The sequence below is a fragment of the Podarcis muralis genome, chromosome 5, assembly GCF_964188315.1.
Source record: "Podarcis muralis chromosome 5, rPodMur119.hap1.1, whole genome shotgun sequence".
Lineage (NCBI taxonomy): Eukaryota > Metazoa > Chordata > Lepidosauria > Squamata > Lacertidae > Podarcis > Podarcis muralis.
Window position 1 is genome coordinate 81313689 of NC_135659.1, and position 15589 is coordinate 81329277.

Sequence of the window (15589 nt, forward strand, 5' to 3'; positions counted from 1 at the left end):
ACAAAATGATTCTGTCCATGGTGTCTTCTGATAAATGATACATGGTGATCGATGCATGATTCATGCACATGGCTGCACCAGATTTCCTTGCTCGTGAAATTAACTGATTGTCATCTCCAAAATATCCAGTGAGCTGTCTTTTTAGCCTCGCCGGCAATGACTCAAGTGGCATCATAAAGAAAATGTACTTGTCCATCGAGCTACACAGCCAGCTGATATTCTGGGCTCAGTTATCAGAGTATAGAGAAAGATCTCTTCCCTCTACAGCAGGGGTGCAGGCCCTTTGACCCTCAAGGGTCCATTGGCTGCAGATCCCATCATCCCTGACAACTTGCAACATTAGCTGAGGGGAGCTGGAGTCCAGTGACATCTAGGGGACCTCAGGCTGAAACTGAAAATATATTAATACATGCTGCATGATACAATTAAATGTTTATAACTGACTAATTGCTTATTTGAAGCTACTCAAGCTGTGTACACACCACACATTTAAAGCACATCCTCTCCTGCCCCAAAGAATCCTGGGAACTGTAGTTTAGCCCTCAGGGGTTGATCATTCCCAGCACTCTTCACAAACTACAGTTCCCTGAACTCTTGGGGAGAGCACTTTAAATGTGCTTTCAGTGTATGGTGCACACACTCAGCTAAAGCTTGGCCTTTTTAAGACAGTTTTTTCTAAACGTTGTATCAGAAGTTTAGGTTGCAGAGGGCAATTGTGATTTGGCAAGCAAGTGAAATGACATTACGTAATGAAGACTGGCACAGGAGCAAGTCTGACACCAACCCCTGATCAGATCATACAGCGGTCAAGGTACAGTGGTGTAGGAAGCCAGGCTGTCCTTTCCTGCACTGTACCTCTTCAAGCTGGAACAAAGACCCTTTGCTATGGAGGCAGTCAGAGCTAGGGACAATCCTTAAGAGGCACAGAACAGGTCAAATAATATTTTGGGAGATGCCCAGGTGCAAATGGCATGCTGAATTATCCAGCCTTACACATGCAAGCGATACAAGGACTGCATTTTTCCATGTGCTTCTCGCTACCAAACAGAATAGCAATGTCAATGCAGATGCTACCTTATTCTCTAGGCATAATGAAGAGCAGGAAACCAGAATCTGTCACTGTAAGCATTTCAGGTTTAAATAGGGATGGCTGAGGCTCAAATTCTGCTCAGTCACAGAGTTCAGTATAAGCCTGTCAAAATCAACCTTGCAAAAATTTTGTTAGGGTAAATGAGATATGACATTTAAGGCACTTAGTGAGGTAGTCGTGGCTCCTGTTTTATAGCTTGCTCCTGTATCTCATCTTTCTTTCTTTTTCTCTCTCTGGAATTGAACTGCAGTCCAGGCGGCTCTTGGGCTCCCTCCCTGCACAGGGTTGCCGATCACTTTCTCTATAACGTTCCGAGTTCATGCAAAGAAACCGCAAATATTGTAGGTTCCCTGTGCCAAAGCTGAAGCAATTAGTTTCTCAGATGTGACAGGCATATTATCAGGGCCATATGGCACTGAACGTACTTGATACATTCACTAATCAGAAGCAGCGTCTTCTCTCTAGAAATATGTTTGATGTTAATCAGCAGCTGAGAACCACTTGGGCCTGGGTAACCCCATAGGCTTCAGCGAGATCACCACACATTCAAAGCACACGGCTTCTCCCCAAGGAAGCCTGGGAACTGTAGTTTGTCAAGGATGCTGGGAATTGCAGCTCTGCAATGGGTGAACTACAATACCCAGGATTCCGGGAGGGGGGAGTCATGTGCTTTATATGTGCCCTAAATGTATGGTGTCAATGTACAGTGGCACCTTGGGTTACAGATGCTTCAGGTTACAGACGCTTCAGGTTACAGACTCCGCTAACCCAGAAATAGTACCTCGGGTTAAGAACTTTACCTCAGAATGAGAACAGAAATCGTGTGGTGGCAGAGGGAGGCCCTATTAGCTAAAGTGGTACCTCAGGTTAAGAACTGTTTCAGGTTAAGAACGGACCTCCGGAACGAATTAAGTTCTTAACCCAAGGTACCACTGTAGTAGTGAGCAGTGAGGTGGCACAGGTTGGGCACAGTTGCTCTCCTCACTTTCCAAGACAGGAGGCCACTGGTACATAGCAAGAGAGAGGGGGAAGGGCCAAGGCATGGGAAACTTGACATGGTGCAGTATGTGACAACCCAATGTTCCCACCATCAAACACCACACCAAGCTCCCCACGCCTGCCCCCTCTCTTCCCTTCTGCCTCCAAGAGAGTTAGGAGGGATGTGGCAAGAGAAAGAGACAATATTTCTAAAAGTCATCACCGTCGTAAAAACCAGCCAGAGAATTCACAGAATAAAAGGGTCAGGTGTGGAAGAAACACTGCGGTTTGGGGGATGTGCCATGTGCCTTGTGAACAAGCAGGAAATACCGTAGCAGCAATATCAGGAAGAAGAAGAAGAAAAACACTCACATGGGTTGGAGCATGGTCACTTTCTCGCAAGTTTCCCACCATTTTCACTTTATCAATAAGTTCTTCCCAGTTCAACTGAGTTAAGTCCAGGATATCAGGTCCTTGTGTTCCTCCCTCCCTGTTGATGCAGTTGCCAGCAAGGAAAGGTCAATAATTAGTTCCATTCTTAGCAGATCTAGATTTCCAGTAGATTCCCGGATACCTTAAATTCCCCATTAACTATTAGGACTCACCACTATGAAAGATTTGTAATGTGTTTCCAGAAAGCATTATCCAATAGATAATGGTGAAAGCATGGTTATTTATACCTTTGTATTTTTTCATTCATTCATTCTTTTATTGTTTTTTGTTTTGTTTATTTACAATAATTGTATTTAAAACTATCCATAGTGGCAATTTTTGACGTTCATTTCCAGAGCTCTGCCCACACTGTGTTTCCCTACAGATTCTACATAAAGTTATAAACAAAGAGGAATGTTGACATTCACAGAGGGTAGTTAAGGGACGGGTACCTTGTACTCCAGGCAAAAAACGAAAATGGGAAAACAACGATAACAAAGCAATTACTGATCTCCTAGGGCAAGGTGAGGCGGGGGGAAAACAGGGGAAATATCTATTCTGCTGGAGGACTGGAGCATTGATCATAGGACACTGCAATCTCCTCATGTTGACTGGGACGAGAATTATAGACGGGCTTATATAGCAAAGGCTATATTTATCAGCAACTTCTTTCAACAGCCTGTGGCAGAGGAATGAGGGGGGTTTATTTTTAAGGATCTAATATAGAGAATGAACAGGTCTGCAGACTTCATCAGCTGACCTTGGAGCACGAGGGACAAAGCATACAGTTGCCAGAGCACAGGGCTTCTGGAATCGTAGAATTGCAGAGCTGGAAGACATCTTCTAGTCCAACCTCTTGCAATGCAAGAATCTCAACTAAGCATCAGAGGCAGATTTCAGGGAGCAAAACTAGTTCAGTCACATGGGACACAGAGCTGGGGGGGGGGACCACAACTATGATGTAGAATGGAAGGTGAGAGGCAGGGGTGCCAGATTTTGGCATCTCACAGGGCACTGCTGAAGTTTGAGACCCCAAGGTTCACCACCAGAAGCATCCATGACAGATGACCCCCCAACCTCTGCTTTGTTGTTTAGTCGTTTAGTTGTGTCCAACTCTTTGTGACCCCATGGACCAGAGCACGCCAGGCACTCCTGTCTTCCACTGCCTCCCGCAGTTTAGTCAAACTCATGCTAGTAGCTTCAAGAACACTGTCCCACCATCTCATCCTCTGTTGTCCCCTTCTCCTTGTGCCCTCCATCTTTCCCAACATCAGGGTCTTTTCCAGGGAGTCTTCTCTTCTCATGACGTGGCCAAAGTATTGGAGCCTCAGCTTCAGGATCTGTCCTTCCAGTGAGCACTCAGGGCTGATTTCCTTCAGAATGGATAGGTTTGATCTTCTTGCAGCCCATGGGACTCTCAAGAGTCTCCTCCAGCACCATAATTCAAAAGCATCAATTCTTCGTCAACCAGCCTTCTTGATGGTCCAGCTCTCACTTCCATGCATCACTACTGGGAAAACCATAGCTTTAACTATTCGAACCTTTGTTGGCAAGGTGATGTCTCTGCTCGGAAACCTCCAATGAAGGCGAGCCCACCACTTTCTGAAGGAGGCCATCCCACTGTCAAAGGAAGAAAACAGATCAGGGTCTATGGTAAATTGCAGGCTGCTTAGCTAAACATCTGTCCCAGATGATCCTCCAAGGTTAAGTGCATGGCACTCTGCACATGTTCAGTCACTCTGTTTTTAATCATTACTGGGTATTCCAAAATAGGTTCAGGAATGAAGGCACTTTTAAAAAATCACATAAAAAACTTTCATACAGTCCCGCCTCCCCAAGCTAACATAATGTACAGAAGATTGCAAAGTACACAAACCTTGGTTCAAATTAAGACTTGCTTGAAGGAACAGTTGATTTAACTCTGAGAGACAAACTCCTTTTGAAATGATTCTTTAAATCGTAAGGCTTTACATTATAAGCCTGTGGGCAGGGCCTGTTTTATTTTTAATTTTTGTACAGCAGCTAGCAATTTAAGGGGCATTATTATTGCTATTATTCCTTCCAGCCTTGAAAGGGAGAAATTAATGCAGTTTTTATGGGTAGAGTGCCACAGCAAAAGAATGGAAATACAATCCTCAGTCAAATTTCAATAAACCATATTTTGAAACCACATTTTCAGCTCTTTAGTATTTCATCTCCACCTACTGCTTCTGTGAACTCTTGTGCCGTTAAAAAATAGAGACAAATAAAATTTTCCCGGAATCAACAAGGATAAAGAACACTTTAAAGGTGAGAAAATAAACTGAGGAGAAAAATTACTATATTCGTGTCAACAAAATTAAATTGCCACAACTTGACAACAAAAGCCTGCTGGGAATCAATAACTAAGAAAGGAGCAGTATTAAGTGTATACACAGCAAATGGAAAAGACGTTTTGAAAGAAAGTCCTTTGAAAAGAGGCACACTTTTATGGAATGAAAATTTTAAAAGAATGAAAACCAGTATTATACACATTCATTCACTGGGGCACTGTGCAGGCAAATATCCATGCAGACCTTTCTTCTCCATATTCTGATATAATGAGATTATAATCTCCCTGAAAAAAAGAAGCCTCCATCTGCACACATTTCACTCCATTTAGATTTTATGTTCTGCATTTATCCACCCCTGGTTTGCCTGCCGCCCTCCACACACCCACACACCCTGTCCTTGGTTTTCCTTCTCCATTTCATCCTCCTTGCTTCATCACAGCATCTTACTTTCCCTCCCTTTCAGCAGCGTTATCAAACCACTAACTCCCAAAGTGCTGCTCAAGTACTGCACTGCGTGTGCCGCTGCCTCCTGACAGGCAGGATCCCAGCTTTGTAAGACAGCGACTTCAGCCTCCACCTAGGAAGCCATTATGCAGAGGCCAAAGAGAAGTCAGGTGGAGGATCTGGAAAAGGAGGCTTGTTTTGGGGAAGGGTGAAGTGAGTGCTCTCCCACCACCAAGTGCTCTCTCCTATCCATATACATTTCAGCCAGTCAAAAACACATAAGGATAGTGCAAAGCAAAAATGAAGACAAGGTGTCCTGCGCCCCAAGGGCTGGAAGGCTGCATTTGGTTCCTGAGCCTGATACTCCCTATCCGTACTCCAACCCAGTGCCCTTAACAAACGACACTTCCTGGGGGAGCACCATTTTCTGGTTGACTTCAGGCAGCAAAATGCCTAAGGCTGGCCCAGCCCACATGCATCTCAAGACTTCTCCATGTGACTATTTGTGTCCATGGTAATCTTGGTCATGCTGACCACATGACCTGGAAGCTGTCTGCAGACAAACACTGGCTCCCTCAGCCTATAGAGCGAGATGAGCACGCAACCCCAGAGTTGTCTGTGACTGGACCTAATGGTCAGGGGTACCGTTACCTTTAATCTTGGGAAGAAGACAGCCCATTGTTGTTGTTTTTAGCCGGGTAAATCCATGGATGAGGTGGAGGTTACCAGCAGAGTTCAGTCTAGTTTGGACCGCTATCTAGGCTTTGTAGCCCTATGACTAGATGGCTTGATTTCTGTGTGCACAGAATACATCCTTAGATCACCAGCATTATTTAATGCGGCATTGTCTAAGCAATCCTCAAAACAACGATGGGAAATAGCCCTGTGTAGTGCTTGACTGTGGCTGAAGTGAGGAGCAGGATGCTGAACTAAATGGACCTTTGATCCGAACAAGGAGGGTCCTCCTTGTGCCCCCATTTCTTTTAGCCCCGTCTTTTAGCCACGACAGTATTCTGTACAGTCATACCTCGGGTTGAAGTAGCTTTGGGATAAGTATTTTCGGGTTGCAAGCTGCAGCGACCCGGAAGTAATGTAGCGTGTTACTTCCGGGTTTCGATGCTCACGCATATGCTCAAAAAGGCGTCATGTGCAGAAGCAGCAACCTGCGCACGCGCTGACGTCGGTTGCGTTCGCTTCAGGATACGAACGGGGCTCCGGAACGGATCCTGTTCGCATCCAGAGGTACCATTGTACTACACTGTGGTGTTCTCTAGTTGCAATTGTAAGCCTGGAAGGAGAGAGGACTCTACCGTCTCCTAATCATTGTGCAAGGACCCTTCATATTACTAGTGTCATTGCTTCTAAGGGGGTGTCGTGTGATGAGAGAAGCTGTAGCTGGTGCAATTTCCCCCTTGTACATGTTGAAAGTACTGGAACCCTCTTATGCTCTGTGCCTGTCAGTTCTACTCTCTGATTTGTAAAGCAATTCTTACAGAAATAGCCAGAAGAACAAAATTATTCCCCATCTCCCCATATTCCTTTAACTGAGTGGGGGGAAAGGCTGGATTTTGTCCATGTGGCTGCAGAATGCCAAATTCCAGGGGCTGTGCGCTAGTTTGGGAAACTTTGATATACACAGATGATTAGCACCATCTTCTGGCCATTCTGGGAGAAAAATGTTATCACATCCTCTCCAAATCTTTAACAAATACCTTGCCGGAAAAGGGGTAAAAGGTCTCTTTGCCTGAGTGTCCACCCTGGCTGGTGCATTCTATTTGTTATTAATTTAGTTAAAATATGTGCATGCCTCCTAGGGTGCTTAAAAAATCACATGATTCTAAGTCATAGGCCCACTGAATTTGGGCTTTTCATTTATCATTTATACGTGGGGAGACTCAAATATGGAATGTTTGGAAATGGCCACTCCAACCATCAGGATAATTTTTCAAAAATCCGGAATTTTGGCATATGTTGTAACTGTGCCTTTTATATACTCAATGTGTGCATTTTTTGAAAGACGCTTGATTCCACCCTGTAACCTTTGGCCAATTTGAGATATTTAGCTTCAGAGTTTCTGTACCTCTGCAGGCTGAAAATAATCACATAGATATTGACTGCTTGGGGCGGGGAGGGGGGGTTGAGAAAGATAACCAAGGAGTGATTACAATTGACGGTGAATTATTGTGGGATCATAATAGTGCTTAACTTTGGATGGAACATGTCAAATTCCACCCACCCTGCTCAGCAGTAGTGCTGAAATAATAATAATAATAATAATAATAATAATAATAATAATAATAATAATAATAATACATTTTTATTTATACCCCGCCCTTCCCGGTTCAGAAAACTGTGCTGAGGGCAGCGAATAACAACAAATTAAAAACATTTAAAAATTAAAAATTGAAATTGAAAGTGGACAGTTATGTACTGTCAAAAGAAAATGTGGAGAATGTTATCACCGAAACAGAGGACAAAAAATGACATGGGATTTGTATATAATAAGCATAGGCTAAGGTATACGTATAGATACGAATGCAGGAAAAAAATTGCTGCACTATAATTACTGCAAGATTACATGCATGTTGCAATAGAAATGGAAATCTAATACAGTGGTGCCCGGCAAGACGAATGCCTCGCAAGACGAAAAACTCGCTAGACGAAAGGGTTTTCCGTTTTTTGAGTCGTTCCGCAAGACAAATTTCCCTATGGGCTTGCTTCGCAAGACGAAACGTCTTGCGAGTTCTTGCGAGTTTGTTTCCTTTTTCTTAAAGCCGCTAAGCCGCTAATAGCCGTGCTTCGCAAGACGAAAAAACCACAAGACGAAGAGACTCGCGGAACGGATTAATTTCGTCTTGCGAGGCACCACTGTACATCTCATGCAGGTAGGGTCACCTGTTGGTCTGCCTGCTCAGTCTGCTGTCCTGATAATGGGCAACTTCAAGGCTCCCCCCTACTCTCTCTTCATACGGCTCTATCTTGAAACCAGACTTGGACCAGACAGCCCTTCAAACAAGGATGCCTTTCAAAGAGAGGACCATCCTCTGTAGCGCTGCATGGATCTTTGTCACCTTACCTATTCATATTTCTTGAAAAGAAATTAGACAAGGAAGAAATGATAACTTTGACGGAACAATTAGAACTGCTTTTGTACAGAAAGCGCTATTCTAAGGTTTTTGTGTGAGCCCATAGAATCTCTTCTGCTATGTCGGCGGTGTGGGGGTGAATACACAACAGCATCAGGACATAATCACGTTGCATTAAACTCATGCCTTAGTGAGACGTTTCACAGGCTAAAGTTGTTATTGCGAGGTTTGATGAGGTGTTAGTGATGCCAACAGGGGGCGGGGAGAATGTGTTGTGTGGTTAGATTTACTGTGTGATAAACCATGAAGGAGCCTTTTATCCAGAATAGTGACTTTATAGGCCGCCCCAGGAGGCAAAATTAATGTGAAAAACTTGGAAAGCAGTTGAAGCCTATTGAAAGGCGAATCAATTAATGTATAATAAGATAATTCCCAAAACCGTTGCTGCCAACGGGAGTGAATGGAAAAGGCATTACATGGCTAATGTTTGCTGGTATCGAGTTCCATTAGCATAGCCATTGGCCACAATCCAGCACAGAACCACATACACAAGTCAGATTGCTTTTAGATGGGCTTCATCATGTGTAACTGTACACTGAATTGCAACTTTCATTCTCTTACACAGAGATGTAGGACTGGAAAAGGGGAGTCATTTCTAGTTTATTGACATTTATGTCTCCTTAAGTAATTGAGTAAGATCATCTCACCCATATGTATTTAATCAATTACTGTGCTGTCCAGGTGATAGCCTCCTACAGATACCATCTTATCAGGAGGTCAATTCAGCAGAATGTAGGAATTCAGTGTCATGGCGCCTTCTCTTCCCTCTCTTTGAACACCAGACAGGTGCCATCTCTGTTGCCTTTTCGGCATCTAGTGGAGACCTTCTTTTACCATTTTAAGTTGATATCTTTTCTGGTCTACATCTGTAATGGAATCAATTTTTTTCCAGATCCTTTCAAGACATGTTTACTGTTTTAAAGCTTTATCACTTGTTTGTGGCTCTGGGTGCCTTTGAGATGAAGGGTAGGATATACATTCAAAATAATAATAATAATAATAATAATAATAATAATAATAATATGAATAAAATTGTATTTTACTGTGATAGGACGTCAGAAGAAACCCCATCTCAGCACCTCTGATTAATCTTGAGGCCTAGATTAGAAGACTGTAATACTACTTTATGCCCTTGAAAAAGCTACAGGTGCAAGGGGAAGGGGGGTGGGCGCAATAGGAAAAACCAAATAAATTTTGAACACTAGCCTGGATGTCAAAGAGGCTAAATCTACAGAAGGGATCTCCATACATTCACATACAGGGAGACAACCCCAAACATTTAGGAGTAGCACCCACACCTTAGATTGGGGTGACTTTGAAACTCGCCACACCACATTAACAGTAATAAGACAGTCACATAATACCCTAAAATAAACTTTTTCAAAACAACAACAACATAAAATTGATATCACATTTATATTGATTTGATACCAAGCCATATAAAATTTATATTAAAAGGTTGAACATCTGGGGAAAGGGGCAGGACTTGGAAGTGGAAGGGCACCTGTCACCTTTCTGATGATGTATGGTATTATATTCTTCTCAAAGGAACGGTTCAGCAAAAGTGGAGGAGAGGAATGCAATAGCCTCCTAAGCGCTGCATCATCTGAGTTTTAACATGGAAGGAAGTAGGCAGTGCCTTTTTCTGGAAGGATGCAGGGGTACACATACCCCTAAACATTTTAGATTCAGGTAGGTAGCCGTGTTGTTCTGACGCAGTCAAAATAAATTAAAAAATTGTCCAATAGCACCTTAGAGACCAATTAAGTTTGTTCTGGGTACAAGCTTTCGTGTGCATGCACACTTCTTCAGATGCACTGAAACAGAAGTCACCAGATCCTTATATATAGTGGGAGGGTGGGGTGGAGTTTTTCTCAGGAGATGGGTGATTGACTCAATGGGTATGGAAAACCTGTTGACGACTGCAAACATTTTGTGAATCTTTGTACTTTTGTCCATTTACTGTATTTCTTTTCCCCATTTGAACTATAAAATGGTGATTTTCTTGAGTCAAAATGAGAGTATCCCTAAACATTTTTTAGGGAAAAAAGCACTGGAAGTAGGTATTGAAATTAGTATTGAGTTACTCATATGTGAATCTATCATGGTTAGGCTTTTCAAAAAAGCATCTTAACATGGGGTATTTGTGCATAATGTCTGAGAGACCTTTCCAGGAAGAGACCCACACACTCTCCTTCCATCTTTGCTTGAACAATGTAACACTTCCTTGAGTGAAAAAGCTGGATGAGGAATCCAAGGGGTTCCTTGGGGCAATAATAGCATGTGGGGTGCTAAGGAAGCCATGAAATCCAAACACTGTATCCCACAGTGCAATAAGAGGATAAGAAGACCTTGCTGGATCAGGCCCATGGCCCAACATCCTGTACTCAAAGCTGCCAAGCAGATGCCAATGGAAAACCCTAAGGTAGGACCCAAGCACAAGAGCACCCTCCCCTCCTTCAGAGTCCAGCAAATGGTATTTAGAAGCATTGCTGCCTCTGACCAGAGGCGGAGCGTAGCCATTGTGGCTAGGGCCTCCTTGGTCGTGGCACCCTCCCTGTGGAACGCCCTCCCATCAGATGTCAAGGAAACAAACAACTATCTGACTTTTAGAAGACATCTGAAGGCAACCCCGTTTTTAATGTTTGATGTTTTATCATGTTTGTAATATTCTGTTGGGAGCTGCCCAGAGTGGCTGGGGAAATCCAGCCAGATGGGTGGGGTATAAATAATAAATTACAGTGGACATTCGGGTTGCGAACGTGATCCGTGCGGGATGCACGTTCGCAACCCGCAGCGTTCGCAACCCACAGCAGTGCGTATGTGCATGCACAGGTTGTGATTTGGCGCTTCTGCACATGCGCAAAGCACAATTTAGCACTTCTACGCATGCACGACTGCCGAAACCTGGAAGTAACCCGTTCCGGTACTTCCGGGTTTCGGCGGGTGCATAACCCAAAAAAACGCAACCTGAAGCGGCTGTAACCCGAGGTATGACTGTATTGTTATCTTTATCAATCATCATCATCATAATAATCGTAGACACTGTTACAGATAGGTAGCCGTGTTGGTCTGCCATAGTCAAAACAAAAAAAATTCCTTCCAGTAGCACCTTAAAGACCAACTAAGTTAGTTCTTGGTATGAGCTTTTGTGTGCATGCACACTTCTTCAGATACACTGGTGTATCTGCAGTGTATCTGAAGAAGTGTGCATGCACACGAAAGCTCATACCAAGAACTAACTTAGTTGGTCTTTAAGGTGCTACTGGAAGGAATCGTAGACACTGACAGCCTTAGCCTTCATGAATTTGGGGACAACATCCCCATTATGACGACGAGGGCATCTTTCTTTCTCTTTGCACACCCTTTAAAAAGTTGCGGTTAAGTAATGGAAAACAGGGTGTGAGGATAACTAATGGAAAACAGAGTGAGTTACCCTTCCCACAGCCCTCATTCTGCTTCTGCAACACCATGTTTTGGGGCCAAGCAACAGCTCTTTAAAGCTACAATGCCCCACACATCTGGTTTGGTGATGGAAGGAAGATGTTGTGGGGGGTGCCAACCCTTCACAAGCAAATGGCTTGTGACAGCTCAGAGGTTCCCACACAGACAGAAGCCACCCTCTGCCACAAACTGTGTTTGTTTCCCAACAGGAATCAGGCTGGGAGAGCTTCTCGCAGCTGAAGTAAATTAACGTACCCTGTACATACTGTTTTAATATCTACATCTGGCAAGTGATATATAGCCACATCAAACTGTTGGGTTTTTTTAACTATCAAAATAGCAATTACTGGAGATGTCATGTAAGTAATTTGAAACTAATGAAATAATTCTGATTCCCTCTGCCCAAAGGCCTCAGAGTGCATCTAAAGTAAGCTTCGTTTTAAGTGGCGTCCAGAAATCATCCAAGCATTGACTTACACACTTATTTTTTTCTGAAAATCAAACATTTATAGGGATCTGCACATATTTCTTCATTTCAAATACCTCTGCACAGGTGGGAAGCAACTGTCCTGAGTGAACTGTGGTGTTTTTTGACACCTGAGGAGTACATTTTTTAGGACTCACCTTATTTTTGTGATTGAAAATAGTTTTAAACTTTTTAATATTGTGTTTTGATGTTGTAACTCATCCTGAGACCTGAGGGTGAAGGGCAGGCAACAAACAAAGAACAACCTGGCAAGAGGATGCAGACTGTTGTTTAATGGTCAAAAAATGTTCTCCTCAGCTCTGCTTATTACAACAATGATGAAAATATCCAAACCAAGCATAGAATTAAATGCCTGGTGTAGAACTACATTTCTGAGAGCGGAAATTGTGTTTGCTTCTTTAAATCAGATGTTTAATTCGCCTTGGCTCGGTGATGCCATTAGCATTTAATTATTAAATTAATACATTTTAATAGATGGGTGGGTGGCGCTGTGGGTAAAATCTCAGCGCCTAGGACTTGCTGATCGCATAGTCGGCGGTTCGAATCCCCGCAGCGGGGTGCGCTCCCGTCATTCGGTCCCAGCGCCTGCCAACCTAGCAGTTCGAAAGCACCCCCGGGTGCAAGTAGATAAATAGGGACCGCTTACCAGCGGGAAGGTAAACGGCGTTCCGTGTGCTGAGCTGGCTCGCCAGATGCAGCTTGTCACGCTGGCCACGTGACCCGGAAGTGTCTGTGGACAGCGCTGGCTCCCGGCCTCTAGAGTGAGATGAGCGCACAACCCTAGAGTCTGGCAAGACTGGCCCGTATGGGCAGGGGTACCTTTACCTTTACCTAATAGATGGGTAAGTTTTGCTTAAATTGGGGGTTGAAACTTACTGTACATTTATGCTTAAAGCTGCAATCCTATACTTACTTACCACTAAGCTCAATGGGACTCACTTTTAAGTAGCCCTGTGCCACTGCAGGTCTCTCCATTGAGCTGAATGGGGATGACATAATGTGCAAGAATAATGTACAAGGTGTGTATATAATTGCACACAGCCCCCTGATCTAGGCAAATAGCTGTAGATTTTCAATGTAGCTCTCCTGCAGTGAGTGATAAGGATACTTGCAGATCTGGTGAGAAGGGCTTTTCAAAATAAAGCTTTAAATCTCAGTAATACAGCTTCTGAACCAAATGCCAGATCTCACACAGTGAGATGCTGAAGCCCCATTGAGCTGCTGAAGCAGAGCTGATTTTTAATGCACCCAATCTGCATTCAATCACTGATAACTTTTCTGTTGGGTTGGCAATTCTTTTCCTAATGTGAATATTTTTAATTTTTTGCCTCCAGCATATCATTCTTTTCCACACAGAGGTTTTGGCAGGACTAGTTTTTGTTCCCTCATCATGCTTGTAGAAGAATAAGGGAGTGAAAATGTGAAAAGGCCAGCAATCCTAAAGTGAATTATTATATGGGAACTCCTTTTTGATAGAAGAGGAACACCTGGCTTGAGATGTAAAGAAAAGGGTTTCATCCATTTCCCATGTAGCTTATTGTGAGAGTGGCTGTGTGTGAAGTCTTCCATTATTTCTGTACTTCTTGAGGGGCCAAAGTAACGTTGGTGTCAGGAGTTGGCATAGTTGGGACTCTGTCAAGACCAGTTAGGGACTCAGTGCCAATCCCTGGAGCTTCCCTGACCCTCTCTGCTCCTCCTTCTCACTGGAATAACAGGCTTCATCCGTGTCATTTCTAGGTAGGACTGGAAGAGATCTCTGATTGAAATTCTGGAGAGTCACTGCTAGTTAGTGCAGACATTGCTAAGCATGATTCAATACAAGGCAGCTTTCTCCGTGCTTCACTCTTGCTGCCAGTTCACCTGCGCTCTGAGTAAACAAGCACTGAAAGTAACAAGGAAAAGTGTGGCCCTTTACATACCTTGTCCTTACTCTCCAAGATGTGGCGCTTATTAGTAAATAGACAGGCAGCAACACTGGCGTCGAGGGTGGGGTCCCACGGATGTTTTGACCAAGAGGACTCCCCCCACACACACACACACAAAAAGAAAAACACACCTTGAACCAGTGGTGACAATAAAATATTGCAGGGACCCAGGTAAGCCCTGCTCCTCATAATCGATCACATGATGCAGTGCACACAACCCAATTGAATGGAAATGCCCATCAGCTTTACAAATATTTTATTGTGGGGGCCAAAGCCCGCACAGCCCCTAGGAGTTGGCTCCTATGTCTTGAACTGGCATTGGATCAAAGAATGATTGCATAGGGTTAAGGAGAGGCAGAGCTTGTTTTCTTGGGAGATGCAACAGCAGTGCTGCATCTAGGAGCCCATCTTGGAGTATTTGCTTTTAATCGTAACAAAGAGCATCAGAAATGGGTCTAGTCGCTGAGAAACATGACAAACTATGCTTGATGTGACAAACCATCACCACGGATTGAAAACAAGATCCTGAACTTAAACATATGACTCAAGTCTTCACAGAGGTCTAAATGAAATGGAAAGAGCTGAGGCCAATTAATGGTGCTTACTGGAAGGACAGATCCTGAAGCTGAGGCACCAATACTTTGGCCACCTCATGAGAAGAGAAGACTCCTTGGAAAAGACCCTGGTGTTGGGAAAGATGGAGGACACAAGGAGAAGGGGACGACAGAGGATGAGATGGTTGGACAGTGTTCTCAAAGCTACAAACATGAGTCTGACCAAACTGGGTGAGGCAGTGGAAAACAGGAGTGCCTGGCGTGCTCTGGTCCATGGGGTCACAAAGAGTCGGACACGACTAAACAACAACAACAACTAAGCAATATTGAAGATGGATGCAAATCTCTGATTCAGATCATGCTTTTTCCCATCCCAGCATTCACAGACAGCCTCCATCTCCGCTTTGCACCTAAATACACGCTCCTTGTGAAATCTTCTCTATTACATTTGTTCTCCTGCTGCTGAAGCTATTTTAAACCACAATTTTTAAGCTGTAGCGTCCAAGATGTGACAAGCAGGATGGGTAAATTTGCTGGGGAAATGCAGCATATAATTCTACTAGTTTTAGCTGGGCCCCAAACGGTAGTTTGCTAAATATACTTGTTAATTCAGCCTTGCTAGGAGAGTTGTGCAGAAATTTCCACTGGCAAGCCTACGGCTGCCACCTAGTGGTTGCTGACTCCACTCCAGTCCTTTTTATTTTATTTTTAATGTACTGTACTATTTGGAATCAACGAGATTGCCGGAATAAGCCAGGGTCTCAGGCTCATTTATTG